The 26,231-nt window shown below is 72.0% G+C and overlaps 9 non-coding genes across 9 annotated transcripts; all 9 read left to right on the top strand.

Moving 5' to 3' along the window:
• Positions 1-2,145: 2,145 nt before the first annotated feature.
• On the top strand, positions 2,146-2,239 carry LOC146406789 (small nucleolar RNA SNORD116). The gene has a single exon (XR_014834334.1). It is a non-coding gene; the product is annotated as a small nucleolar RNA SNORD116 (small nucleolar RNA).
• Positions 2,240-4,824: 2,585 nt separating this feature from the next.
• Positions 4,825-4,918, top strand: LOC146406788 (small nucleolar RNA SNORD116). Its single transcript, XR_014834333.1, has one exon. It is a non-coding gene; the product is annotated as a small nucleolar RNA SNORD116 (small nucleolar RNA).
• Positions 4,919-7,503: 2,585 nt separating this feature from the next.
• Positions 7,504-7,597, top strand: LOC146406787 (small nucleolar RNA SNORD116). The gene has a single exon (XR_014834326.1). It is a non-coding gene; the product is annotated as a small nucleolar RNA SNORD116 (small nucleolar RNA).
• Positions 7,598-10,182: 2,585 nt separating this feature from the next.
• Positions 10,183-10,276, top strand: LOC146406786 (small nucleolar RNA SNORD116). Its single transcript, XR_014834318.1, has one exon. It is a non-coding gene; the product is annotated as a small nucleolar RNA SNORD116 (small nucleolar RNA).
• A 2,616-nt stretch (positions 10,277-12,892) lies between these two features.
• Positions 12,893-12,986, top strand: LOC146406785 (small nucleolar RNA SNORD116). Its single transcript, XR_014834317.1, has one exon. It is a non-coding gene; the product is annotated as a small nucleolar RNA SNORD116 (small nucleolar RNA).
• A 2,616-nt stretch (positions 12,987-15,602) lies between these two features.
• On the top strand, positions 15,603-15,696 carry LOC146406784 (small nucleolar RNA SNORD116). The gene has a single exon (XR_014834315.1). It is a non-coding gene; the product is annotated as a small nucleolar RNA SNORD116 (small nucleolar RNA).
• Positions 15,697-18,281: 2,585 nt separating this feature from the next.
• Positions 18,282-18,375, top strand: LOC146406783 (small nucleolar RNA SNORD116). The gene has a single exon (XR_014834307.1). It is a non-coding gene; the product is annotated as a small nucleolar RNA SNORD116 (small nucleolar RNA).
• A 2,585-nt stretch (positions 18,376-20,960) lies between these two features.
• LOC146406782 (small nucleolar RNA SNORD116) lies at positions 20,961-21,054 on the top strand. Its single transcript, XR_014834290.1, has one exon. It is a non-coding gene; the product is annotated as a small nucleolar RNA SNORD116 (small nucleolar RNA).
• A 2,585-nt stretch (positions 21,055-23,639) lies between these two features.
• LOC146406781 (small nucleolar RNA SNORD116) lies at positions 23,640-23,733 on the top strand. The gene has a single exon (XR_014834289.1). It is a non-coding gene; the product is annotated as a small nucleolar RNA SNORD116 (small nucleolar RNA).
• Positions 23,734-26,231: the final 2,498 nt, after the last annotated feature.

Below are 26,231 nucleotides of genomic sequence, written 5' to 3'. Positions count from 1 at the left end.
TGGTCATCGAGAACCCTGGAGCCCCTGCGGCATTTCCCACAGACGTGGAGGCGGCGGGGCGCCAGGTGGCCGTGGGCGGTGCCAAGTCGGCCGCGGACTGGGGTCGAGAGAAGTGCAGGAGGGCCAGAGGTCCTGGGCCAGTGTGCGCAGAGCACCGTGAGGGGGAGTGTTGGGTGCCCGGGGCGGCAGTGCCTTCAGGGCGGCCTGGGCTATGATGTGGGATATCCTCAGAGATTTGGGCGGCGCGTGGAAGGCAGGACGGAGGGGTCCCGGGCACGTGAATGGGAGCTGGGTGCCTGTGCCCTGGCCGGTCATGGGTGCCGGCGGGGCATAGAAGTGTGAGCCCGCGGCCAGCTCCCGGGGCCGCTAAGGTGTCCACACACGGGGCTGGGCATTGAGGCCGTGCGGCGCCCCTGCCCTGGCTGAGGCCGTGTTCCCGGGGAGGGAGGACAGGGAGTTGCGCAGTGGGAGGCAGTGTGAGGTTGATACCCAGCAGAGCTAGCCACGCCTGCGGACTGGAGCCCAGCCGAGCTGGTGCCGGGCGGGAGCTGATGGCAAGGAGTCAGTCTGCTGTGGAGGAAAGGGGGCAGGTGGCGGCGGAAGGGGCGTGAGGGCGTGAGTTTCGGTGCGAGGGTCCCGCTGGGCCCAGGGCCTGGTGCGTCTCCCGTGGAGATGCTGGTGCTGGAGTTAGGGAGGCCTGGGTGTGCATGGGTTTGGCACGCAAAGGAGAGGGTCCCATGGGGCCCGGCGGGCCTTCCGGTGCTGGCGGCGGGGCTGTGGTGTGTGCCTTGCGTGGGGCCCGAACGCCCAACTGGTGGCAGGCTCTGGGCGCCCGGAGGCAGGCGGTCTGTGCGGGTTGCGTTGTGTCTGGTGGACAGGCGGCAGCCGTGGGGCGGGGTTTGGGGCAGGCAGGCCTCCGGTGTCCCCAGAGTGCCCCGGGGAGACCTGCCTGAGGGACGCAGGGGGCCTGGTGTGGCGGGCCTGGAGGGTGAAGGGCCTCCGGTGTCCCCAGAGTGCCCCGGGGTGACCTGCCTGAGGGACCCAGGGGGCCTGGTGTGGCGGGCCTGGAGGGTGAAGGGCGAGCGACCCGAGCCCACAGCCTGGCGGCAGGGGACGCCCCTGGCCATTGGCGGTCAGGGCGAGGTGCGGCCCTGCGGGGTCTCGCACAGGCTCCAGGGCCCTTGGGGTCCCGGAGGGTCCAGCAGAAGGGTCTGTGTTTTGCCCGGGGTCCTGAGAGCGTGCTGGGGATAGCAGGGGTGGAGTGCAGGTGTGCCCATGGGCGCCCCGGGTCCAGGGCCCGCGGAGCCGCTCTCGGGGCGGAGACCTTGCCCCCAGGGGCACGTCAGCGGTCCTGAGGTGAGGCTCCTGCAGAGCACTCTGGGCCGCGTGTGTCTCTCCCTGCGTGGGCAGGCAGTGTCGGTGGCCGGAGCGAGGGTGTTTTCCCATCGGGGTGAGAGGGAGAGCCCCAGGGTGGGCCTGGGGGCGGAATCGGACTCGGGGTTGGGGTGGACTCTTCTGAAGCTGGGAGGGGTGCGGGTGGGCAGGGCCTTAGGGAGCCTGAGGGAGGTGCGGTTCCTGGGGGAAGGGTGTGGCGCCCCAGCGAAGGGGCAGTGCTGGCCACTCCGTGTGGCGCTTTGGCTGCTGGCACCCAGTGAGAGGGGGGAGGCCAGGGACAGGTGGCAGCCAGGCTGCCCACAGGCCCTGGGCGGTGGGGGGCCCGGCCCTGTGCCTTGGGCAACTGGGCCCCTTGCTGAGGCGTGCTTGCGCGTGTCCGTTGTCGCCCTCACCCAGCTGCTGCGGCGGAGAGACGGAGGCCAGTGCGGGGAGCGGAAGCCGGAGCCTGTCGGGAGCGACCCCGGGAAGGCCAGTCCCTCCTGCCGGTGGGAGGCGTGTTGGCGTGCGGCCGGTGGCGGGATCGATGGCCACCTGGTAGGCGATGGTAAGCGGCAGTGGCCTGCGCCAAGGTAGCCCCCGGGGGGCGGTGTGTGGCGCCCGGACCCGCACCCTCTGCTCCCGGGGGTGGAGCTGACCTGCTTGCCCGCGGTTGGGCTCGGGAGCCTGCGGGCCGCGGCCAGGAGGGAGCTGGCTGGCCGTCCCGGCGGTGGGGGCTGTGGCGGTGGCCGTCCCGCGGGTGTGCCCGTGCTCGGATCGATGATGACACCCACAAACGCATTCCTTGGAAAATCTGAACAAAATGAGTGAGAACTCACTACCGTCTCCTCATCGCAAACTGAGGTCCGGCACGTGGCTCCCACAGGGGACGTCGGGGGAGGGTCCCGTTGCCTTGGCTCCCTTGGGTGCGTGCAGCCCTGGGGCGCAGGTGGGGGCAGGCAGGCCTCCGGTGGCCCCGGAGGGCCATGGGGAGAGGAGCCTTGGGGCTGGCCTCCTCGAGGGCAGCCCCGGGGCCCCGGGGCCCCCGGTGCCCGGCGGGAAAGCCTTGGGAGTGGCAGGCCCAGTGTGGGGTGGGCTGCCTGCGGTGTGTGTGAGCGCCGCTGGGCTCTCAGGCCTGCGGCTGCCTCCTTGAGGCCTCCGCGGGGTCCTGCCCGCGGTGTCGGGCGCAGAGGGTGTCTGTAGGTTGCGGGTGAGCAGCGGGGGCCTTGGCCTCGGCGGGACTGCCGACCCAGGTTCTGGTGGGGAGAGAGGAGGCAGGCCGGGGGGCCTTGCCGAGATGGCCGTTTGGGCGGGGTCGGACGCCTTGGCCTGGGCCTTCACGGGGTCGGCGGGGCTGCCAGTGCCTTTCCCTCGCAGAGTCCTTGGTGGTCATCGAGAACCCTGGAGCCCCTGCGGCATTTCCCAGAGACGTGGCGGCGGTGGGCGCCAGGTGGCCCTGGGCGGTGCCAAGTCGGCCGCGGACTGGGGTCGAGAGAAGTGCAGGAGGGCCAGAGGTCCTGGGCCAGTGTGCGCAGAGCACCGTGAGGGGGAGTGTTGGGTGCCCGGGGCGGCAGTGCCTTCAGGGCGGCCTGGGCTATGATGTGGGATATCCTCAGAGATTTGGGCGGCGCGTGGAAGGCAGGACGGAGGGGTCCCGGGCACGTGAATGGGAGCTGGGTGCCTGTGCCCTGGCCGGTCATGGGTGCCGGCGGGGCATAGAAGTGTGAGCCCGCGGCCAGCTCCCGGGGCCGCTAAGGTGTCCACACACGGGGCTGGGCATTGAGGCCGTGCGGCGCCCCTGCCCTGGCTGAGGCCGTGTTCCCGGGGAGGGAGGACAGGGAGTTGCGCAGTGGGAGGCAGTGTGAGGTTGATACCCAGCAGAGCTAGCCACGCCTGCGGACTGGAGCCCAGCCGAGCTGGTGCCGGGCGGGAGCTGGTGGCAAGGAGGGAGTCTGCTGTGGAGGAAAGGGGGCAGGTGGCGGCGGAAGGGGCGTGAGTTTCGGTGCGAGGGTCCCGCTGGGCCCAGGGTCTGGTGCGTCTCCCGTGGAGATGCTGGTGCTGGAGTTAGGGAGGCCTGGGTGTGCATGGGTGTGGCACGCAAAGGAGAGGGTGCCAAGGGGCCCGGCGGGCCTTCCGGTGCTGGCGGCGGGGCTGTGGCGTGTGCCTTGCGTGGGGCCCGAGCGCCCAACTGGTGGCAGGCTCCGGGCGCCCGGCGGCAGGCGGTCTGTGCGGGTTGCGTTGTGTCCGGTGGACAGGCGGCAGCCGTGGGGCGGGGTTTGGGGCAGGCAGGCCTCCGGTGTCCCCAGAGTGCCCCGGGGAGACCTGCCTGAGGGACCCAGGTCCCGCGCGCCAGGGGGCCTGGTGTGGCGGGCCTGGAGGGTGAAGGGCGAGCGACCCGAGCCCACAGCCTGGCGGCAGGGGACGCCCCTGGCCATTGGCGGTCAGGGCGAGGTGTGGCCCTGCGGGGTCTCGCACAGGCTCCAGGGCCCTTGGGGTCCCGGAGGGTCCAGCAGAAGGGTCTGTGTTTTGCCCGGGGTCCTGAGAGCGTGCTGGGGATAGCAGGGGTGGAGTGCAGGTGTGCCCATGGGCGCCCCGGGTCCAGGGCCCGCGGAGCCGCTCTCGGGGCGGAGACCTTGCCCCCAGGGGCACGTCAGCGGTCCTGAGGTGAGGCTCCTGCAGAGCACTCTGGGCCGCGTGTGTCTCTCCCTGCGTGGGCAGGCAGTGTCGGTGGCCGGAGCGAGGGTGTTTTCCCATCGGGGTGAGAGGGAGAGCCCCAGGGTGGGCCTGGGGGCGGAATCGGACTCGGGGTTGGGGTGGACTCTTCTGAAGCTGGGAGGGGTGCGGGTGGGCAGGGCCTTAGGGAGCCTGAGGGAGGTGCGGTTCCTGGGGGAAGGGTGTGGCGCCCCAGCGAAGGGGCAGTGCTGGCCACTCCGTGTGGCGCTTTGGCTGCTGGCACCCAGTGAGAGGGGGGAGGCCAGGGACAGGTGGCAGCCAGGCTGCCCACAGGCCCTGGGCGGTGGGGGGCCCGGCCCTGTGCCTTGGGCAACTGGGCCCCTTGCTGAGGCGTGCTTGCGCGTGTCCGTTGTCGCCCTCACCCAGCTGCTGCGGCGGAGAGACGGAGGCCAGCGCGGGGAGCGGAAGCCGGAGCCTGTCGGGAGCGACCCCGGGAAGGCCAGTCCCTCCTGCCGGTGGGAGGCGTGTTGGCGTGCGGCCGGTGGCGGGATCGATGGCCACCTGGTAGGCGATGGTAAGCGGCAGTGGCCTGCGCCAAGGTAGCCCCCGGGGGGCGGTGTGTGGCGCCCGGACCCGCACCCTCTGCTCCCGGGGGTGGAGCTGACCTGCTTGCCCGCGGTTGGGCTCGGGAGCCTGTGGGCCGCGGCCAGGAGGGAGCTGGCTGGCCGTCCCGGCGGTGGGGGCTGTGGCGGTGGCCGTCCCGCGGGTGTGCCCGTGCTCGGATCGATGATGACACCCACAAACGCATTCCTTGGAAAATCTGAACAAAATGAGTGAGAACTCACTACCGTCTCCTCATCGCAAACTGAGGTCCGGCACGTGGCTCCCACAGGGGACGTCGGGGGAGGGTCCCGTTGCCTTGGCTCCCTTGGGTGCGTGCAGCCCTGGGGCGCAGGTGGGGGCAGGCAGGCCTCCGGTGGCCCCGGAGGGCCATGGGGAGAGGAGCCTTGGGGCTGGCCTCCTCGAGGGCAGCCCCGGGGCCCCGGGGCCCCCGGTGCCCGGCGGGAAAGCCTTGGGAGTGGCAGGCCCAGTGTGGGGTGGGCTGCCTGCGGTGTGTGTGAGCGCCGCTGGGCTCTCAGGCCTGCGGCTGCCTCCTTGAGGCCTCCGCGGGGTCCTGCCCGCGGTGTCGGGCGCAGAGGGTGTCTGTAGGTTGCGGGTGAGCAGCGGGGGCCTTGGCCTCGGCGGGACTGCCGACCCAGGTTCTGGTGGGGAGAGAGGAGGCAGGCCGGGGGGCCTTGCCGAGATGGCCGTTTGGGCGGGGTCGGACGCCTTGGCCTGGGCCTTCACGGGGTCGGCGGGGCTGCCAGTGCCTTTCCCTCGCAGAGTCCTTGGTGGTCATCGAGAACCCTGGAGCCCCTGCGGCATTTCCCAGAGACGTGGCGGCGGTGGGCGCCAGGTGGCCCTGGGCGGTGCCAAGTCGGCCGCGGACTGGGGTCGAGAGAAGTGCAGGAGGGCCAGAGGTCCTGGGCCAGTGTGCGCAGAGCACCGTGAGGGGGAGTGTTGGGTGCCCGGGGCGGCAGTGCCTTCAGGGCGGCCTGGGCTATGATGTGGGATATCCTCAGAGATTTGGGCGGCGCGTGGAAGGCAGGACGGAGGGGTCCCGGGCACGTGAATGGGAGCTGGGTGCCTGTGCCCTGGCCGGTCATGGGTGCCGGCGGGGCATAGAAGTGTGAGCCCGCGGCCAGCTCCCGGGGCCGCTAAGGTGTCCACACACGGGGCTGGGCATTGAGGCCGTGCGGCGCCCCTGCCCTGGCTGAGGCCGTGTTCCCGGGGAGGGAGGACAGGGAGTTGCGCAGTGGGAGGCAGTGTGAGGTTGATACCCAGCAGAGCTAGCCACGCCTGCGGACTGGAGCCCAGCCGAGCTGGTGCCGGGCGGGAGCTGGTGGCAAGGAGGGAGTCTGCTGTGGAGGAAAGGGGGCAGGTGGCGGCGGAAGGGGCGTGAGTTTCGGTGCGAGGGTCCCGCTGGGCCCAGGGTCTGGTGCGTCTCCCGTGGAGATGCTGGTGCTGGAGTTAGGGAGGCCTGGGTGTGCATGGGTGTGGCACGCAAAGGAGAGGGTGCCAAGGGGCCCGGCGGGCCTTCCGGTGCTGGCGGCGGGGCTGTGGCGTGTGCCTTGCGTGGGGCCCGAGCGCCCAACTGGTGGCAGGCTCCGGGCGCCCGGCGGCAGGCGGTCTGTGCGGGTTGCGTTGTGTCCGGTGGACAGGCGGCAGCCGTGGGGCGGGGTTTGGGGCAGGCAGGCCTCCGGTGTCCCCAGAGTGCCCCGGGGAGACCTGCCTGAGGGACCCAGGTCCCGCGCGCCAGGGGGCCTGGTGTGGCGGGCCTGGAGGGTGAAGGGCGAGCGACCCGAGCCCACAGCCTGGCGGCAGGGGACGCCCCTGGCCATTGGCGGTCAGGGCGAGGTGTGGCCCTGCGGGGTCTCGCACAGGCTCCAGGGCCCTTGGGGTCCCGGAGGGTCCAGCAGAAGGGTCTGTGTTTTGCCCGGGGTCCTGAGAGCGTGCTGGGGATAGCAGGGGTGGAGTGCAGGTGTGCCCATGGGCGCCCCGGGTCCAGGGCCCGCGGAGCCGCTCTCGGGGCGGAGACCTTGCCCCCAGGGGCACGTCAGCGGTCCTGAGGTGAGGCTCCTGCAGAGCACTCTGGGCCGCGTGTGTCTCTCCCTGCGTGGGCAGGCAGTGTCGGTGGCCGGAGCGAGGGTGTTTTCCCATCGGGGTGAGAGGGAGAGCCCCAGGGTGGGCCTGGGGGCGGAATCGGACTCGGGGTTGGGGTGGACTCTTCTGAAGCTGGGAGGGGTGCGGGTGGGCAGGGCCTTAGGGAGCCTGAGGGAGGTGCGGTTCCTGGGGGAAGGGTGTGGCGCCCCAGCGAAGGGGCAGTGCTGGCCACTCCGTGTGGCGCTTTGGCTGCTGGCACCCAGTGAGAGGGGGGAGGCCAGGGACAGGTGGCAGCCAGGCTGCCCACAGGCCCTGGGCGGTGGGGGGCCCGGCCCTGTGCCTTGGGCAACTGGGCCCCTTGCTGAGGCGTGCTTGCGCGTGTCCGTTGTCGCCCTCACCCAGCTGCTGCGGCGGAGAGACGGAGGCCAGCGCGGGGAGCGGAAGCCGGAGCCTGTCGGGAGCGACCCCGGGAAGGCCAGTCCCTCCTGCCGGTGGGAGGCGTGTTGGCGTGCGGCCGGTGGCGGGATCGATGGCCACCTGGTAGGCGATGGTAAGCGGCAGTGGCCTGCGCCAAGGTAGCCCCCGGGGGGCGGTGTGTGGCGCCCGGACCCGCACCCTCTGCTCCCGGGGGTGGAGCTGACCTGCTTGCCCGCGGTTGGGCTCGGGAGCCTGTGGGCCGCGGCCAGGAGGGAGCTGGCTGGCCGTCCCGGCGGTGGGGGCTGTGGCGGTGGCCGTCCCGCGGGTGTGCCCGTGCTCGGATCGATGATGACACCCACAAACGCATTCCTTGGAAAATCTGAACAAAATGAGTGAGAACTCACTACCGTCTCCTCATCGCAAACTGAGGTCCGGCACGTGGCTCCCACAGGGGACGTCGGGGGAGGGTCCCGTTGCCTTGGCTCCCTTGGGTGCGTGCAGCCCTGGGGCGCAGGTGGGGGCAGGCAGGCCTCCGGTGGCCCCGGAGGGCCATGGGGAGAGGAGCCTTGGGGCTGGCCTCCTCGAGGGCAGCCCCGGGGCCCCGGGGCCCCCGGTGCCCGGCGGGAAAGCCTTGGGAGTGGCAGGCCCAGTGTGGGGTGGGCTGCCTGCGGTGTGTGTGAGCGCCGCTGGGCTCTCAGGCCTGCGGCTGCCTCCTTGAGGCCTCCGCGGGGTCCTGCCCGCGGTGTCGGGCGCAGAGGGTGTCTGTAGGTTGCGGGTGAGCAGCGGGGGCCTTGGCCTCGGCGGGACTGCCGACCCAGGTTCTGGTGGGGAGAGAGGAGGCAGGCCGGGGGGCCTTGCCGAGATGGCCGTTTGGGCGGGGTCGGACGCCTTGGCCTGGGCCTTCACGGGGTCGGCGGGGCTGCCAGTGCCTTTCCCTCGCAGAGTCCTTGGTGGTCATCGAGAACCCTGGAGCCCCTGCGGCATTTCCCAGAGACGTGGCGGCGGTGGGCGCCAGGTGGCCCTGGGCGGTGCCAAGTCGGCCGCGGACTGGGGTCGAGAGAAGTGCAGGAGGGCCAGAGGTCCTGGGCCAGTGTGCGCAGAGCACCGTGAGGGGGAGTGTTGGGTGCCCGGGGCGGCAGTGCCTTCAGGGCGGCCTGGGCTATGATGTGGGATATCCTCAGAGATTTGGGCGGCGCGTGGAAGGCAGGACGGAGGGGTCCCGGGCACGTGAATGGGAGCTGGGTGCCTGTGCCCTGGCCGGTCATGGGTGCCGGCGGGGCATAGAAGTGTGAGCCCGCGGCCAGCTCCCGGGGCCGCTAAGGTGTCCACACACGGGGCTGGGCATTGAGGCCGTGCGGCGCCCCTGCCCTGGCTGAGGCCGTGTTCCCGGGGAGGGAGGACAGGGAGTTGCGCAGTGGGAGGCAGTGTGAGGTTGATACCCAGCAGAGCTAGCCACGCCTGCGGACTGGAGCCCAGCCGAGCTGGTGCCGGGCGGGAGCTGGTGGCAAGGAGGGAGTCTGCTGTGGAGGAAAGGGGGCAGGTGGCGGCGGAAGGGGCGTGAGTTTCGGTGCGAGGGTCCCGCTGGGCCCAGGGTCTGGTGCGTCTCCCGTGGAGATGCTGGTGCTGGAGTTAGGGAGGCCTGGGTGTGCATGGGTGTGGCACGCAAAGGAGAGGGTGCCAAGGGGCCCGGCGGGCCTTCCGGTGCTGGCGGCGGGGCTGTGGCGTGTGCCTTGCGTGGGGCCCGAGCGCCCAACTGGTGGCAGGCTCCGGGCGCCCGGCGGCAGGCGGTCTGTGCGGGTTGCGTTGTGTCCGGTGGACAGGCGGCAGCCGTGGGGCGGGGTTTGGGGCAGGCAGGCCTCCGGTGTCCCCAGAGTGCCCCGGGGAGACCTGCCTGAGGGACCCAGGTCCCGCGCGCCAGGGGGCCTGGTGTGGCGGGCCTGGAGGGTGAAGGGCGAGCGACCCGAGCCCACAGCCTGGCGGCAGGGGACGCCCCTGGCCATTGGCGGTCAGGGCGAGGTGTGGCCCTGCGGGGTCTCGCACAGGCTCCAGGGCCCTTGGGGTCCCGGAGGGTCCAGCAGAAGGGTCTGTGTTTTGCCCGGGGTCCTGAGAGCGTGCTGGGGATAGCAGGGGTGGAGTGCAGGTGTGCCCATGGGCGCCCCGGGTCCAGGGCCCGCGGAGCCGCTCTCGGGGCGGAGACCTTGCCCCCAGGGGCACGTCAGCGGTCCTGAGGTGAGGCTCCTGCAGAGCACTCTGGGCCGCGTGTGTCTCTCCCTGCGTGGGCAGGCAGTGTCGGTGGCCGGAGCGAGGGTGTTTTCCCATCGGGGTGAGAGGGAGAGCCCCAGGGTGGGCCTGGGGGCGGAATCGGACTCGGGGTTGGGGTGGACTCTTCTGAAGCTGGGAGGGGTGCGGGTGGGCAGGGCCTTAGGGAGCCTGAGGGAGGTGCGGTTCCTGGGGGAAGGGTGTGGCGCCCCAGCGAAGGGGCAGTGCTGGCCACTCCGTGTGGCGCTTTGGCTGCTGGCACCCAGTGAGAGGGGGGAGGCCAGGGACAGGTGGCAGCCAGGCTGCCCACAGGCCCTGGGCGGTGGGGGGCCCGGCCCTGTGCCTTGGGCAACTGGGCCCCTTGCTGAGGCGTGCTTGCGCGTGTCCGTTGTCGCCCTCACCCAGCTGCTGCGGCGGAGAGACGGAGGCCAGCGCGGGGAGCGGAAGCCGGAGCCTGTCGGGAGCGACCCCGGGAAGGCCAGTCCCTCCTGCCGGTGGGAGGCGTGTTGGCGTGCGGCCGGTGGCGGGATCGATGGCCACCTGGTAGGCGATGGTAAGCGGCAGTGGCCTGCGCCAAGGTAGCCCCCGGGGGGCGGTGTGTGGCGCCCGGACCCGCACCCTCTGCTCCCGGGGGTGGAGCTGACCTGCTTGCCCGCGGTTGGGCTCGGGAGCCTGTGGGCCGCGGCCAGGAGGGAGCTGGCTGGCCGTCCCGGCGGTGGGGGCTGTGGCGGTGGCCGTCCCGCGGGTGTGCCCGTGCTCGGATCGATGATGACACCCACAAACGCATTCCTTGGAAAATCTGAACAAAATGAGTGAGAACTCACTACCGTCTCCTCATCGCAAACTGAGGTCCGGCACGTGGCTCCCACAGGGGACGTCGGGGGAGGGTCCCGTTGCCTTGGCTCCCTTGGGTGCGTGCAGCCCTGGGGCGCAGGTGGGGGCAGGCAGGCCTCCGGTGGCCCCGGAGGGCCATGGGGAGAGGAGCCTTGGGGCTGGCCTCCTCGAGGGCAGCCCCGGGGCCCCGGGGCCCCCGGTGCCCGGCGGGAAAGCCTTGGGAGTGGCAGGCCCAGTGTGGGGTGGGCTGCCTGCGGTGTGTGTGAGCGCCGCTGGGCTCTCAGGCCTGCGGCTGCCTCCTTGAGGCCTCCGCGGGGTCCTGCCCGCGGTGTCGGGCGCAGAGGGTGTCTGTAGGTTGCGGGTGAGCAGCGGGGGCCTTGGCCTCGGCGGGACTGCCGACCCAGGTTCTGGTGGGGAGAGAGGAGGCAGGCCGGGGGGCCTTGCCGAGATGGCCGTTTGGGCGGGGTCGGACGCCTTGGCCTGGGCCTTCACGGGGTCGGCGGGGCTGCCAGTGCCTTTCCCTCGCAGAGTCCTTGGTGGTCATCGAGAACCCTGGAGCCCCTGCGGCATTTCCCAGAGACGTGGCGGCGGTGGGCGCCAGGTGGCCCTGGGCGGTGCCAAGTCGGCCGCGGACTGGGGTCGAGAGAAGTGCAGGAGGGCCAGAGGTCCTGGGCCAGTGTGCGCAGAGCACCGTGAGGGGGAGTGTTGGGTGCCCGGGGCGGCAGTGCCTTCAGGGCGGCCTGGGCTATGATGTGGGATATCCTCAGAGATTTGGGCGGCGCGTGGAAGGCAGGACGGAGGGGTCCCGGGCACGTGAATGGGAGCTGGGTGCCTGTGCCCTGGCCGGTCATGGGTGCCGGCGGGGCAGAGAAGTGTGAGCCCGCGGCCAGCTCCCGGGGCCGCTAAGGTGTCCACACACGGGGCTGGGCATTGAGGCCGTGCGGCGCCCCTGCCCTGGCTGAGGCCGTGTTCCCGGGGAGGGAGGACAGGGAGTTGCGCAGTGGGAGGCAGTGTGAGGTTGATACCCAGCAGAGCTAGCCACGCCTGCGGACTGGAGCCCAGCCGAGCTGGTGCCGGGCGGGAGCTGGTGGCAAGGAGGGAGTCTGCTGTGGAGGAAAGGGGGCAGGTGGCGGCGGAAGGGGCGTGAGTTTCGGTGCGAGGGTCCCGCTGGGCCCAGGGTCTGGTGCGTCTCCCGTGGAGATGCTGGTGCTGGAGTTAGGGAGGCCTGGGTGTGCATGGGTGTGGCACGCAAAGGAGAGGGTCCCATGGGGCCCGGCGGGCCTTCCGGTGCTGGCGGCGGGGCTGTGGCGTGTGCCTTGCGTGGGGCCCGAGCGCCCAACTGGTGGCAGGCTCCGGGCGCCCGGCGGCAGGCGGTCTGTGCGGGTTGCGTTGTGTCCGGTGGACAGGCGGCAGCCGTGGGGCGGGGTTTGGGGCAGGCAGGCCTCCGGTGTCCCCAGAGTGCCCCGGGGAGACCTGCCTGAGGGACCCAGGTCCCGCGCGCCAGGGGGCCTGGTGTGGCGGGCCTGGAGGGTGAAGGGCGAGCGACCCGAGCCCACAGCCTGGCGGCAGGGGACGCCCCTCGACATTGGCGATCAGGGCGAGGCGCGGCCCTGCGGGGTCTCGCACAGGCTCCAGGGCCCTTGGGGTCCCGGAGGGTCCAGCAGAAGGGTCTGTGTTTTGCCCGGGGTCCTGAGAGCGTGCTGGGGATAGCAGGGGTGGAGTGCAGGTGTGCCCATGGGCGCCCCGGGTCCAGGGCCCGCGGAGCCGCTCTCGGGGCGGAGACCTTGCCCCCAGGGGCACGTCAGCGGTCCTGAGGTGAGGCTCCTGCAGAGCACTCTGGGCCGCGTGTGTCTCTCCCTGCGTGGGCAGGCAGTGTCGGTGGCCGGAGCGAGGGTGTTTTCCCATCGGGGTGAGAGGGAGAGCCCCAGGGTGGGCCTGGGGGCGGAATCGGACTCGGGGTTGGGGTGGACTCTTCTGAAGCTGGGAGGGGTGCGGGTGGGCAGGGCCTTAGGGAGCCTGAGGGAGGCGCGGTTCCTGGGGGAAGGGTGTGGCGAGGCGGCGGCAGCCCGCGTCGCGCTGTGGCGCCCCAGCGAAGGGGCAGTGCTGGCCACTCGTGTGGCCCTTTGGCTGCTGGCACCCAGTGAGAGGGGGGAGGCCAGGGACAGGTGGCAGCCAGGCTGCCCACAGGCCCTGGGCGGTGGGGGGCCCGGCCCCTGTGCCTTGGGCAGCCTGGCCCCTTGCTGAGGCGTGCTTGCGCGTGTCCGTTGTCGCCCTCACCCAGCTGCTGCGGCGGAGAGACGGAGGCCAGCGCGGGGAGCGGAAGCCGGAGCCTGTCGGGAGCGACCCCGGGAAGGCCAGTCCCTCCTGCCGGAGGGAGGCGTGTTGGCGTGCGGCCGGCGGCGGGATCGATGGCCACCTGGTAGGCGATGGTAAGCGGCAGTGGCCTGCGCCAAGGTAGCCCCCGGGGGGCGGTGTGTGGTGCCCGGACCCGCACCCTCTGCTCCCGGGGGTGGAGCTGACCTGCTTGCCCGCGGTTGGGCTCGGGAGCCTGCGGGCCGCGGCCAGGAGGGAGCTGGCTGGCCGTCCCGGCGGTGGGGGCTGTGGCGGTGGCCGTCCCGCGGGTGTGCCCGTGCTCGGATCGATGATGACACCCACAAACGCATTCCTTGGAAAATCTGAACAAAATGAGTGAGAACTCACTACCGTCTCCTCATCGCAAACTGAGGTCCGGCACGTGGCTCCCACAGGGGACGTCGGGGGAGGGTCCCGTTGCCTTGGCTCCCTTGGGTGCGTGCAGCCCTGGGGCGCAGGTGGGGGCAGGCAGGCCTCCGGTGGCCCCGGAGGGCCATGGGGAGAGGAGCCTTGGGGCTGGCCTCCTCGAGGGCAGCCCCGGGGCCCCGGGGCCCCCGGTGCCGGGCGGCAAAGCCTTGGGAGTGGCAGGCCCAGTGTGGGGTGGGCTGCCTGCGGTGTGTGTGAGCGCCGCTGGGCTCTCAGGCCTGCGGCTGCCTCCTTGAGGCCTCCGCGGGGTCCTGCCCGCGGTGTCGGGCGCAGAGGGTGTCTGTAGGTTGCGGGTGAGCAGCGGGGGCCTTGGCCTCGGCGGGACTGCCGACCCAGGTTCTGGTGGGGAGAGAGGAGGCCGGCCGGGGGGCCTTGCCGAGATGGCCGTTTGGGCGGGGTCGGACGCCTTGGCCTGGGCCTTCACGGGGTCGGCGGGGCTGCCAGTGCCTTTCCCTCGCAGAGTCCTTGGTGGTCATCGAGAACCCTGGAGCCCCTGCGGCATTTCCCAGAGAGGTGGAGGCGGTGGGGCGCCAGGTGGCCCTGGGCGGTGCCGAGTCGGCCGCGGACTGGGGTCGAGAGAAGTGCAGGAGGGCCAGAGGTCCTGGGCCAGTGTGCGCAGAGCACCGTGAGGGGGAGTGTTGGGTGCCCGGGGCGGCAGTGCCTTCAGGGCGGCCAGGGCTATGATGTGGGATATCCTCAGAGATTTGGGCGGCGCGTGGAAGGCAGGACGGAGGGGTCCCGGGCACGTGAATGGGAGCTGGGTGCCTGTGCCCTGGCCGGTCATGGGTGCCGGCGGGGCATAGAAGTGTGAGCCCGCGGCCAGCTCCCGGGGCCGCTAAGGTGTCCACACACGGGGCTGGGCATTGAGGCCGTGCGGCGCCCCTGCCCTGGCTGAGGCCGTGTTCCCGGGGAGGGAGGACAGGGAGTTGCGCAGTGGGAGGCAGTGTGAGGTTGATACCCAGCAGAGCTAGCCACGCCTGCGGACTGGAGCCCAGCCGAGCTGGTGCCGGGCGGGAGCTGGTGGCAAGGAGGGAGTCTGCTGTGGAGGAAAGGGGGCAGGTGGCGGCGGAAGGGGCGTGAGTTTCGGTGCGAGGGTCCCGCTGGGCCCAGGGTCTGGTGCGTCTCCCGTGGAGATGCTGGTGCTGGAGTTAGGGAGGCCTGGGTGTGCATGGGTGTGGCACGCAAAGGAGAGGGTCCCATGGGGCCCGGCGGGCCTTCCGGTGCTGGCGGCGGGGCTGTGGCGTGTGCCTTGCGTGGGGCCCGAGCGCCCAACTGGTGGCAGGCTCCGGGCGCCCGGCGGCAGGCGGTCTGTGCGGGTTGCGTTGTGTCCGGTGGACAGGCGGCAGCCGTGGGGCGGGGTTTGGGGCAGGCAGGCCTCCGGTGTCCCCAGAGTGCCCCGGGGAGACCTGCCTGAGGGACCCAGGTCCCGCGCGCCAGGGGCCTGGTGTGGCGGGCCTGGAGGGTGAAGGGCGAGCGACCCGAGCCCACAGCCTGGCGGCAGGGGACGCCCCTGGCCATTGGCGGTCAGGGCGAGGTGCGGCCCTGCGGGGTCTCGCCCAGGCTCCAGGGCCCTTGGGGTCCCGGAGGGTCCAGCAGAAGGGTCTGTGTTTTGCCCGGGGTCCTGAGAGCGTGCTGGGGATAGCAGGGGTGGAGTGCAGGTGTGCCCATGGGCGCCCCGGGTCCAGGGCCCGCGGAGCCGCTCTCGGGGCGGAGACCTTGCCCCCAGGGGCACGTCAGCGGTCCTGAGGTGAGGCTCCTGCAGAGCACTCTGGGCCGTGTGTGTCTCTCCCTGCGTGGGCAGGCAGTGTCGGTGGCCGGAGCGAGGGTGTTTTCCCATCGGGGTGAGAGGGAGAGCCCCAGGGTGGGCCTGGGGGCGGAATCGGACTCGGGGTTGGGGTGGACTCTTCTGAAGCTGGGAGGGGTGCGGGTGGGCAGGGCCTTAGGGAGCCTGAGGGAGGCACGGTTCCTGGGGGAAGGGTGTGGCGAGGTGGCGGCAGCCCGCGTCGCGCTGTGGCGCCCCAGCGAAGGGGCTGTGCTGGCCACTCGTGTGGCCCTTTGGCTGCTGGCACCCAGTGAGAGGGGGGAGGCCAGGGACAGGTGGCAGCCAGGCTGCCCACAGGCCCTGGGCGGTGGGGGGCCCGGCCCCTGTGCCTTGGGCAGCCTGGCCCCTTGCTGAGGCGTGCTTGCGCGTGTCCGTTGTCGCCCTCACCCAGCTGCTGCGGCGGAGAGACGGAGGCCAGCGCGGGGAGCGGAAGCCGGAGCCTGTCGGGAGCGACCCCGGGAAGGCCAGTCCCTCCTGCCGGTGGGAGGCGTGTTGGCGTGCGGCCGGTGGCGGGATCGATGGCCACCTTGTAGGCGATGGTAAGCGGCAGTGGCCTGCGCCAAGGTAGCCCCCGGGGGGCGGTGTGTGGCGCCCGGACCCGCACCCTCTGCTCCCGGGGGTGGAGCTGACCTGCTTGCCCGCGGTTGGGCTCGGGAGCCTGCGGGCCGCGGCCAGGAGGGAGCTGGCTGGCCGTCCCGGCGGTGGGGGCTGTGGCGGTGGCCGTCCCGCGGGTGTGCCCGTGCTCGGATCGATGATGACACCCACAAACGCATTCCTTGGAAAATCTGAACAAAATGAGTGAGAACTCACTACCGTCTCCTCATCGCAAACTGAGGTCCGGCACGTGGCTCCCACAGGGGCCGTCGGGGGAGGGTCCCGCTGCCTTGGCTCCCTTGGGTGCGTGCAGCCCTGGGGCGCAGGTGGGGGCAGGCAGGCCTCCGGTGGCCCCGGAGGGCCATGGGGAGAGGAGCCTTGGGGCTGGCCTCCTCGAGGGCAGCCCCGGGGCCCCGGGGCCCCCGGTGCCCGGCGGGAAAGCCTTGGGAGTGGCAGGCCCAGTGTGGGGTGGGCTGCCTGCGGTGTGTGTGAGCGCCGCTGGGCTCTCAGGCCTGCGGCTGCCTCCTTGAGGCCTCCGCGGGGTCCTGCCCGCGGTGTCGGGCGCAGAGGGTGTCTGTAGGTTGCGGGTGAGCAGCGGGGGCCTTGGCCTCGGCGGGACTGCCGACCCAGGTTCTGGTGGGGAGAGAGGAGGCAGGCCGGGGGGCCTTGCCGAGATGGCCGTTTGGGCGGGGTCGGACGCCTTGGCCTGGGCCTTCACGGGGTCGGCGGGGCTGCCAGTGCCTTTCCCTCGCAGAGTCCTTGGTGGTCATCGAGAACCCTGGAGCCCCTGCGGCATTTCCCAGAGACGTGGCGGCGGTGGGCGCCAGGTGGCCCTGGGCGGTGCCAAGTCGGCCGCGGACTGGGGTCGAGAGAAGTGCAGGAGGGCCAGAGGTCCTGGGCCAGTGTGCGCAGAGCACCGTGAGGGGGAGTGTTGGGTGCCCGGGGCGGCAGTGCCTTCAGGGCGGCCTGGGCTATGATGTGGGGTATCCTCAGAGATTTGGGCGGCGCGTGGAAGGCAGGACGGAGGGGTCCCGGGCACGTGAATGGGAGCTGGGTGCCTGTGCCCTGGCCGGTCATGGGTGCCGGCGGGGCATAGAAGTGTGAGCCCGCGGCCAGCTCCCGGGTCCGCTAAGGTGTCCACACACGGGGCTGGGCATTGAGGCCGTGCGGCGCCCCTGCCCTGGCTGAGGCCGTGTTCCCGGGGAGGGAGGACAGGGAGTTGCGCAGTGGGAGGCAGTGTGAGGTTGATACCCAGCAGAGCTAGCCACGCCTGCGGACTGGAGCCCAGCCGAGCTGGTGCCGGGCGGGAGCTGGTGGCAAGGAGGGAGTCTGCTGTGGAGGAAAGGGGGCAGGTGGCGGCGGAAGGGGCGTGAGTTTCGGTGCGAGGGTCCCGCTGGGCCCAGGGTCTGGTGCGTCTCCCGTGGAGATGCTGGTGCTGGAGTTAGGGAGGCCTGGGTGTGCATGGGTGTGCCACGCAAAGGAGAGGGTGCCAAGGGGCCCGGCGGGCCTTCCGGTGCTGGCGGCGGGGCTGTGGCATGTGCCTTGCGTGGGGCCCGAACGCCCAACTGGTGGCAGGCTCCGGGCGCCCGGCGGCAGGCGGTCTGTGCGGGTTGCGTTGTGTCCGGTGGACAGGCGGCAGCCGTGGGGCGGGGTTTGGGGCAGGCAGGCCTCCGGTGTCCCCAGAGTGCCCCGGGGAGACCTGCCTGAGGGACCCAGGTCCCGCGCGCCAGGGGGCCTGGTGTGGCGGGCCTGGAGGGTGAAGGGCGAGCGACCCGAGCCCACAGCCTGGCGGCAGGGGACGCCCCTGGCCATTGGCGGTCAGGGCGAGGTGTGGCCCTGCGGGGTCTCGCACAGGCTCCAGGGCCCTTGGGGTCCCGGAGGGTCCAGCAGAAGGGTCTGTGTTTTGCCCGGGGTCCTGAGAGCGTGCTGGGGATAGCAGGGGTGGAGTGCAGGTGTGCCCATGGGCGCCCCGGGTCCAGGGCCCGCGGAGCCGCTCTCGGGGCGGAGACCTTGCCCCCAGGGGCACGTCAGCGGTCCTGAGGTGAGGCTCCTGCAGAGCACTCTGGGCCGCGTGTGTCTCTCCCTGCGTGGGCAGGCAGTGTCGGTGGCCGGAGCGAGGGTGTTTTCCCATCGGGGTGAGAGGGAGAGCCCCAGGGTGGGCCTGGGGGCGGAATCGGACTCGGGGTTGGGGTGGACTCTTCTGAAGCTGGGAGGGGTGCGGGTGGGCAGGGCCTTAGGGAGCCTGAGGGAGGTGCGGTTCCTGGGGGAAGGGTGTGGCGCCCCAGCGAAGGGGCAGTGCTGGCCACTCCGTGTGGCGCTTTGGCTGCTGGCACCCAGTGAGAGGGGGGAGGCCAGGGACAGGTGGCAGCCAGGCTGCCCACAGGCCCTGGGCGGTGGGGGGCCCGGCCCTGTGCCTTGGGCAACTGGGCCCCTTGCTGAGGCGTGCTTGCGCGTGTCCGTTGTCGCCCTCACCCAGCTGCTGCGGCGGAGAGACGGAGGCCAGCGCGGGGAGCGGAAGCCGGAGCCTGTCGGGAGCGACCCCGGGAAGGCCAGTCCCTCCTGCCGGTGGGAGGCGTGTTGGCGTGCGGCCGGTGGCGGGATCGATGGCCACCTGGTAGGCGATGGTAAGCGGCAGTGGCCTGCGCCAAGGTAGCCCCCGGGGGGCGGTGTGTGGCGCCCGGACCCGCACCCTCTGCTCCCGGGGGTGGAGCTGACCTGCTTGCCCGCGGTTGGGCTCGGGAGCCTGTGGGCCGCGGCCAGGAGGGAGCTGGCTGGCCGTCCCGGCGGTGGGGGCTGTGGCGGTGGCCGTCCCGCGGGTGTGCCCGTGCTCGGATCGATGATGACACCCACAAACGCATTCCTTGGAAAATCTGAACAAAATGAGTGAGAACTCACTACCGTCTCCTCATCGCAAACTGAGGTCCGGCACGTGGCTCCCACAGGGGACGTCGGGGGAGGGTCCCGTTGCCTTGGCTCCCTTGGGTGCGTGCAGCCCTGGGGCGCAGGTGGGGGCAGGCAGGCCTCCGGTGGCCCCGGAGGGCCATGGGGAGAGGAGCCTTGGGGCTGGCCTCCTCGAGGGCAGCCCCGGGGCCCCGGGGCCCCCGGTGCCCGGCGGGAAAGCCTTGGGAGTGGCAGGCCCAGTGTGGGGTGGGCTGCCTGCGGTGTGTGTGAGCGCCGCTGGGCTCTCAGGCCTGCGGCTGCCTCCTTGAGGCCTCCGCGGGGTCCTGCCCGCGGTGTCGGGCGCAGAGGGTGTCTGTAGGTTGCGGGTGAGCAGCGGGGGCCTTGGCCTCGGCGGGACTGCCGACCCAGGTTCTGGTGGGGAGAGAGGAGGCAGGCCGGGGGGCCTTGCCGAGATGGCCGTTTGGGCGGGGTCGGACGCCTTGGCCTGGGCCTTCACGGGGTCGGCGGGGCTGCCAGTGCCTTTCCCTCGCAGAGTCCTTGGTGGTCATCGAGAACCCTGGAGCCCCTGCGGCATTTCCCAGAGACGTGGCGGCGGTGGGCGCCAGGTGGCCCTGGGCGGTGCCAAGTCGGCCGCGGACTGGGGTCGAGAGAAGTGCAGGAGGGCCAGAGGTCCTGGGCCAGTGTGCGCAGAGCACCGTGAGGGGGAGTGTTGGGTGCCCGGGGCGGCAGTGCCTTCAGGGCGGCCTGGGCTATGATGTGGGATATCCTCAGAGATTTGGGCGGCGCGTGGAAGGCAGGACGGAGGGGTCCCGGGCACGTGAATGGGAGCTGGGTGCCTGTGCCCTGGCCGGTCATGGGTGCCGGCGGGGCATAGAAGTGTGAGCCCGCGGCCAGCTCCCGGGGCCGCTAAGGTGTCCACACACGGGGCTGGGCATTGAGGCCGTGCGGCGCCCCTGCCCTGGCTGAGGCCGTGTTCCCGGGGAGGGAGGACAGGGAGTTGCGCAGTGGGAGGCAGTGTGAGGTTGATACCCAGCAGAGCTAGCCACGCCTGCGGACTGGAGCCCAGCCGAGCTGGTGCCGGGCGGGAGCTGGTGGCAAGGAGGGAGTCTGCTGTGGAGGAAAGGGGGCAGGTGGCGGCGGAAGGGGCGTGAGTTTCGGTGCGAGGGTCCCGCTGGGCCCAGGGTCTGGTGCGTCTCCCGTGGAGATGCTGGTGCTGGAGTTAGGGAGGCCTGGGTGTGCATGGGTGTGGCACGCAAAGGAGAGGGTGCCAAGGGGCCCGGCGGGCCTTCCGGTGCTGGCGGCGGGGCTGTGGCGTGTGCCTTGCGTGGGGCCCGAGCGCCCAACTGGTGGCAGGCTCCGGGCGCCCGGCGGCAGGCGGTCTGTGCGGGTTGCGTTGTGTCCGGTGGACAGGCGGCAGCCGTGGGGCGGGGTTTGGGGCAGGCAGGCCTCCGGTGTCCCCAGAGTGCCCCGGGGAGACCTGCCTGAGGGACCCAGGTCCCGCGCGCCAGGGGGCCTGGTGTGGCGGGCCTGGAGGGTGAAGGGCGAGCGACCCGAGCCCACAGCCTGGCGGCAGGGGACGCCCCTGGCCATTGGCGGTCAGGGCGAGGTGTGGCCCTGCGGGGTCTCGCACAGGCTCCAGGGCCCTTGGGGTCCCGGAGGGTCCAGCAGAAGGGTCTGTGTTTTGCCCGGGGTCCTGAGAGCGTGCTGGGGATAGCAGGGGTGGAGTGCAGGTGTGCCCATGGGCGCCCCGGGTCCAGGGCCCGCGGAGCCGCTCTCGGGGCGGAGACCTTGCCCCCAGGGGCACGTCAGCGGTCCTGAGGTGAGGCTCCTGCAGAGCACTCTGGGCCGCGTGTGTCTCTCCCTGCGTGGGCAGGCAGTGTCGGTGGCCGGAGCGAGGGTGTTTTCCCATCGGGGTGAGAGGGAGAGCCCCAGGGTGGGCCTGGGGGCGGAATCGGACTCGGGGTTGGGGTGGACTCTTCTGAAGCTGGGAGGGGTGCGGGTGGGCAGGGCCTTAGGGAGCCTGAGGGAGGTGCGGTTCCTGGGGGAAGGGTGTGGCGCCCCAGCGAAGGGGCAGTGCTGGCCACTCCGTGTGGCGCTTTGGCTGCTGGCACCCAGTGAGAGGGGGGAGGCCAGGGACAGGTGGCAGCCAGGCTGCCCACAGGCCCTGGGCGGTGGGGGGCCCGGCCCTGTGCCTTGGGCAACTGGGCCCCTTGCTGAGGCGTGCTTGCGCGTGTCCGTTGTCGCCCTCACCCAGCTGCTGCGGCGGAGAGACGGAGGCCAGCGCGGGGAGCGGAAGCCGGAGCCTGTCGGGAGCGACCCCGGGAAGGCCAGTCCCTCCTGCCGGTGGGAGGCGTGTTGGCGTGCGGCCGGTGGCGGGATCGATGGCCACCTGGTAGGCGATGGTAAGCGGCAGTGGCCTGCGCCAAGGTAGCCCCCGGGGGGCGGTGTGTGGCGCCCGGACCCGCACCCTCTGCTCCCGGGGGTGGAGCTGACCTGCTTGCCCGCGGTTGGGCTCGGGAGCCTGTGGGCCGCGGCCAGGAGGGAGCTGGCTGGCCGTCCCGGCGGTGGGGGCTGTGGCGGTGGCCGTCCCGCGGGTGTGCCCGTGCTCGGATCGATGATGACACCCACAAACGCATTCCTTGGAAAATCTGAACAAAATGAGTGAGAACTCACTACCGTCTCCTCATCGCAAACTGAGGTCCGGCACGTGGCTCCCACAGGGGACGTCGGGGGAGGGTCCCGTTGCCTTGGCTCCCTTGGGTGCGTGCAGCCCTGGGGCGCAGGTGGGGGCAGGCAGGCCTCCGGTGGCCCCGGAGGGCCATGGGGAGAGGAGCCTTGGGGCTGGCCTCCTCGAGGGCAGCCCCGGGGCCCCGGGGCCCCCGGTGCCCGGCGGGAAAGCCTTGGGAGTGGCAGGCCCAGTGTGGGGTGGGCTGCCTGCGGTGTGTGTGAGCGCCGCTGGGCTCTCAGGCCTGCGGCTGCCTCCTTGAGGCCTCCGCGGGGTCCTGCCCGCGGTGTCGGGCGCAGAGGGTGTCTGTAGGTTGCGGGTGAGCAGCGGGGGCCTTGGCCTCGGCGGGACTGCCGACCCAGGTTCTGGTGGGGAGAGAGGAGGCAGGCCGGGGGGCCTTGCCGAGATGGCCGTTTGGGCGGGGTCGGACGCCTTGGCCTGGGCCTTCACGGGGTCGGCGGGGCTGCCAGTGCCTTTCCCTCGCAGAGTCCTTGGTGGTCATCGAGAACCCTGGAGCCCCTGCGGCATTTCCCAGAGACGTGGCGGCGGTGGGCGCCAGGTGGCCCTGGGCGGTGCCAAGTCGGCCGCGGACTGGGGTCGAGAGAAGTGCAGGAGGGCCAGAGGTCCTGGGCCAGTGTGCGCAGAGCACCGTGAGGGGGAGTGTTGGGTGCCCGGGGCGGCAGTGCCTTCAGGGCGGCCTGGGCTATGATGTGGGATATCCTCAGAGATTTGGGCGGCGCGTGGAAGGCAGGACGGAGGGGTCCCGGGCACGTGAATGGGAGCTGGGTGCCTGTGCCCTGGCCGGTCATGGGTGCCGGCGGGGCATAGAAGTGTGAGCCCGCGGCCAGCTCCCGGGGCCGCTAAGGTGTCCACACACGGGGCTGGGCATTGAGGCCGTGCGGCGCCCCTGCCCTGGCTGAGGCCGTGTTCCCGGGGAGGGAGGACAGGGAGTTGCGCAGTGGGAGGCAGTGTGAGGTTGATACCCAGCAGAGCTAGCCACGCCTGCGGACTGGAGCCCAGCCGAGCTGGTGCCGGGCGGGAGCTGGTGGCAAGGAGGGAGTCTGCTGTGGAGGAAAGGGGGCAGGTGGCGGCGGAAGGGGCGTGAGTTTCGGTGCGAGGGTCCCGCTGGGCCCAGGGTCTGGTGCGTCTCCCGTGGAGATGCTGGTGCTGGAGTTAGGGAGGCCTGGGTGTGCATGGGTGTGGCACGCAAAGGAGAGGGTGCCAAGGGGCCCGGCGGGCCTTCCGGTGCTGGCGGCGGGGCTGTGGCGTGTGCCTTGCGTGGGGCCCGAGCGCCCAACTGGTGGCAGGCTCCGGGCGCCCGGCGGCAGGCGGTCTGTGCGGGTTGCGTTGTGTCCGGTGGACAGGCGGCAGCCGTGGGGCGGGGTTTGGGGCAGGCAGGCCTCCGGTGTCCCCAGAGTGCCCCGGGGAGACCTGCCTGAGGGACCCAGGTCCCGCGCGCCAGGGGGCCTGGTGTGGCGGGCCTGGAGGGTGAAGGGCGAGCGACCCGAGCCCACAGCCTGGCGGCAGGGGACGCCCCTGGCCATTGGCGGTCAGGGCGAGGTGTGGCCCTGCGGGGTCTCGCACAGGCTCCAGGGCCCTTGGGGTCCCGGAGGGTCCAGCAGAAGGGTCTGTGTTTTGCCCGGGGTCCTGAGAGCGTGCTGGGGATAGCAGGGGTGGAGTGCAGGTGTGCCCATGGGCGCCCCGGGTCCAGGGCCCGCGGAGCCGCTCTCGGGGCGGAGACCTTGCCCCCAGGGGCACGTCAGCGGTCCTGAGGTGAGGCTCCTGCAGAGCACTCTGGGCCGCGTGTGTCTCTCCCTGCGTGGGCAGGCAGTGTCGGTGGCCGGAGCGAGGGTGTTTTCCCATCGGGGTGAGAGGGAGAGCCCCAGGGTGGGCCTGGGGGCGGAATCGGACTCGGGGTTGGGGTGGACTCTTCTGAAGCTGGGAGGGGTGCGGGTGGGCAGGGCCTTAGGGAGCCTGAGGGAGGTGCGGTTCCTGGGGGAAGGGTGTGGCGCCCCAGCGAAGGGGCAGTGCTGGCCACTCCGTGTGGCGCTTTGGCTGCTGGCACCCAGTGAGAGGGGGGAGGCCAGGGACAGGTGGCAGCCAGGCTGCCCACAGGCCCTGGGCGGTGGGGGGCCCGGCCCTGTGCCTTGGGCAACTGGGCCCCTTGCTGAGGCGTGCTTGCGCGTGTCCGTTGTCGCCCTCACCCAGCTGCTGCGGCGGAGAGACGGAGGCCAGCGCGGGGAGCGGAAGCCGGAGCCTGTCGGGAGCGACCCCGGGAAGGCCAGTCCCTCCTGCCGGTGGGAGGCGTGTTGGCGTGCGGCCGGTGGCGGGATCGATGGCCACCTGGTAGGCGATGGTAAGCGGCAGTGGCCTGCGCCAAGGTAGCCCCCGGGGGGCGGTGTGTGGCGCCCGGACCCGCACCCTCTGCTCCCGGGGGTGGAGCTGACCTGCTTGCCCGCGGTTGGGCTCGGGAGCCTGTGGGCCGCGGCCAGGAGGGAGCTGGCTGGCCGTCCCGGCGGTGGGGGCTGTGGCGGTGGCCGTCCCGCGGGTGTGCCCGTGCTCGGATCGATGATGACACCCACAAACGCATTCCTTGGAAAATCTGAACAAAATGAGTGAGAACTCACTACCGTCTCCTCATCGCAAACTGAGGTCCGGCACGTGGCTCCCACAGGGGACGTCGGGGGAGGGTCCCGTTGCCTTGGCTCCCTTGGGTGCGTGCAGCCCTGGGGCGCAGGTGGGGGCAGGCAGGCCTCCGGTGGCCCCGGAGGGCCATGGGGAGAGGAGCCTTGGGGCTGGCCTCCTCGAGGGCAGCCCCGGGGCCCCGGGGCCCCCGGTGCCCGGCGGGAAAGCCTTGGGAGTGGCAGGCCCAGTGTGGGGTGGGCTGCCTGCGGTGTGTGTGAGCGCCGCTGGGCTCTCAGGCCTGCGGCTGCCTCCTTGAGGCCTCCGCGGGGTCCTGCCCGCGGTGTCGGGCGCAGAGGGTGTCTGTAGGTTGCGGGTGAGCAGCGGGGGCCTTGGCCTCGGCGGGACTGCCGACCCAGGTTCTGGTGGGGAGAGAGGAGGCAGGCCGGGGGGCCTTGCCGAGATGGCCGTTTGGGCGGGGTCGGACGCCTTGGCCTGGGCCTTCACGGGGTCGGCGGGGCTGCCAGTGCCTTTCCCTCGCAGAGTCCTTGGTGGTCATCGAGAACCCTGGAGCCCCTGCGGCATTTCCCAGAGACGTGGCGGCGGTGGGCGCCAGGTGGCCCTGGGCGGTGCCAAGTCGGCCGCGGACTGGGGTCGAGAGAAGTGCAGGAGGGCCAGAGGTCCTGGGCCAGTGTGCGCAGAGCACCGTGAGGGGGAGTGTTGGGTGCCCGGGGCGGCAGTGCCTTCAGGGCGGCCTGGGCTATGATGTGGGATATCCTCAGAGATTTGGGCGGCGCGTGGAAGGCAGGACGGAGGGGTCCCGGGCACGTGAATGGGAGCTGGGTGCCTGTGCCCTGGCCGGTCATGGGTGCCGGCGGGGCAGAGAAGTGTGAGCCCGCGGCCAGCTCCCGGGGCCGCTAAGGTGTCCACACACGGGGCTGGGCATTGAGGCCGTGCGGCGCCCCTGCCCTGGCTGAGGCCGTGTTCCCGGGGAGGGAGGACAGGGAGTTGCGCAGTGGGAGGCAGTGTGAGGTTGATACCCAGCAGAGCTAGCCACGCCTGCGGACTGGAGCCCAGCCGAGCTGGTGCCGGGCGGGAGCTGGTGGCAAGGAGGGAGTCTGCTGTGGAGGAAAGGGGGCAGGTGGCGGCGGAAGGGGCGTGAGTTTCGGTGCGAGGGTCCCGCTGGGCCCAGGGTCTGGTGCGTCTCCCGTGGAGATGCTGGTGCTGGAGTTAGGGAGGCCTGGGTGTGCATGGGTGTGGCACGCAAAGGAGAGGGTCCCATGGGGCCCGGCGGGCCTTCCGGTGCTGGCGGCGGGGCTGTGGCGTGTGCCTTGCGTGGGGCCCGAGCGCCCAACTGGTGGCAGGCTCCGGGCGCCCGGCGGCAGGCGGTCTGTGCGGGTTGCGTTGTGTCCGGTGGACAGGCGGCAGCCGTGGGGCGGGGTTTGGGGCAGGCAGGCCTCCGGTGTCCCCAGAGTGCCCCGGGGAGACCTGCCTGAGGGACCCAGGTCCCGCGCGCCAGGGGGCCTGGTGTGGCGGGCCTGGAGGGTGAAGGGCGAGCGACCCGAGCCCACAGCCTGGCGGCAGGGGACGCCCCTCGACATTGGCGATCAGGGCGAGGCGCGGCCCTGCGGGGTCTCGCACAGGCTCCAGGGCCCTTGGGGTCCCGGAGGGTCCAGCAGAAGGGTCTGTGTTTTGCCCGGGGTCCTGAGAGCGTGCTGGGGATAGCAGGGGTGGAGTGCAGGTGTGCCCATGGGCGCCCCGGGTCCAGGGCCCGCGGAGCCGCTCTCGGGGCGGAGACCTTGCCCCCAGGGGCACGTCAGCGGTCCTGAGGTGAGGCTCCTGCAGAGCACTCTGGGCCGCGTGTGTCTCTCCCTGCGTGGGCAGGCAGTGTCGGTGGCCGGAGCGAGGGTGTTTTCCCATCGGGGTGAGAGGGAGAGCCCCAGGGTGGGCCTGGGGGCGGAATCGGACTCGGGGTTGGGGTGGACTCTTCTGAAGCTGGGAGGGGTGCGGGTGGGCAGGGCCTTAGGGAGCCTGAGGGAGGTGCGGTTCCTGGGGGAAGGGTGTGGCGCCCCAGCGAAGGGGCAGTGCTGGCCACTCCGTGTGGCGCTTTGGCTGCTGGCACCCAGTGAGAGGGGGGAGGCCAGGGACAGGTGGCAGCCAGGCTGCCCACAGGCCCTGGGCGGTGGGGGGCCCGGCCCTGTGCCTTGGGCAACTGGGCCCCTTGCTGAGGCGTGCTTGCGCGTGTCCGTTGTCGCCCTCACCCAGCTGCTGCGGCGGAGAGACGGAGGCCAGCGCGGGGAGCGGAAGCCGGAGCCTGTCGGGAGCGACCCCGGGAAGGCCAGTCCCTCCTGCCGGTGGGAGGCGTGTTGGCGTGCGGCCGGTGGCGGGATCGATGGCCACCTGGTAGGCGATGGTAAGCGGCAGTGGCCTGCGCCAAGGTAGCCCCCGGGGGGCGGTGTGTGGCGCCCGGACCCGCACCCTCTGCTCCCGGGGGTGGAGCTGACCTGCTTGCCCGCGGTTGGGCTCGGGAGC

The sequence above is a fragment of the Sus scrofa genome, chromosome 1 (genome assembly GCF_054392235.1).
Source record: "Sus scrofa isolate SSC_HxYL_T2T_F1_AM1 chromosome 1, Sscrofa_HxYL_maternal_Yorkshire_Landrace_v2.0, whole genome shotgun sequence".
Taxonomy (NCBI): Eukaryota; Metazoa; Chordata; class Mammalia; order Artiodactyla; family Suidae; genus Sus; species Sus scrofa.
This window is presented reverse-complemented; position numbering and strand designations above follow the sequence as displayed.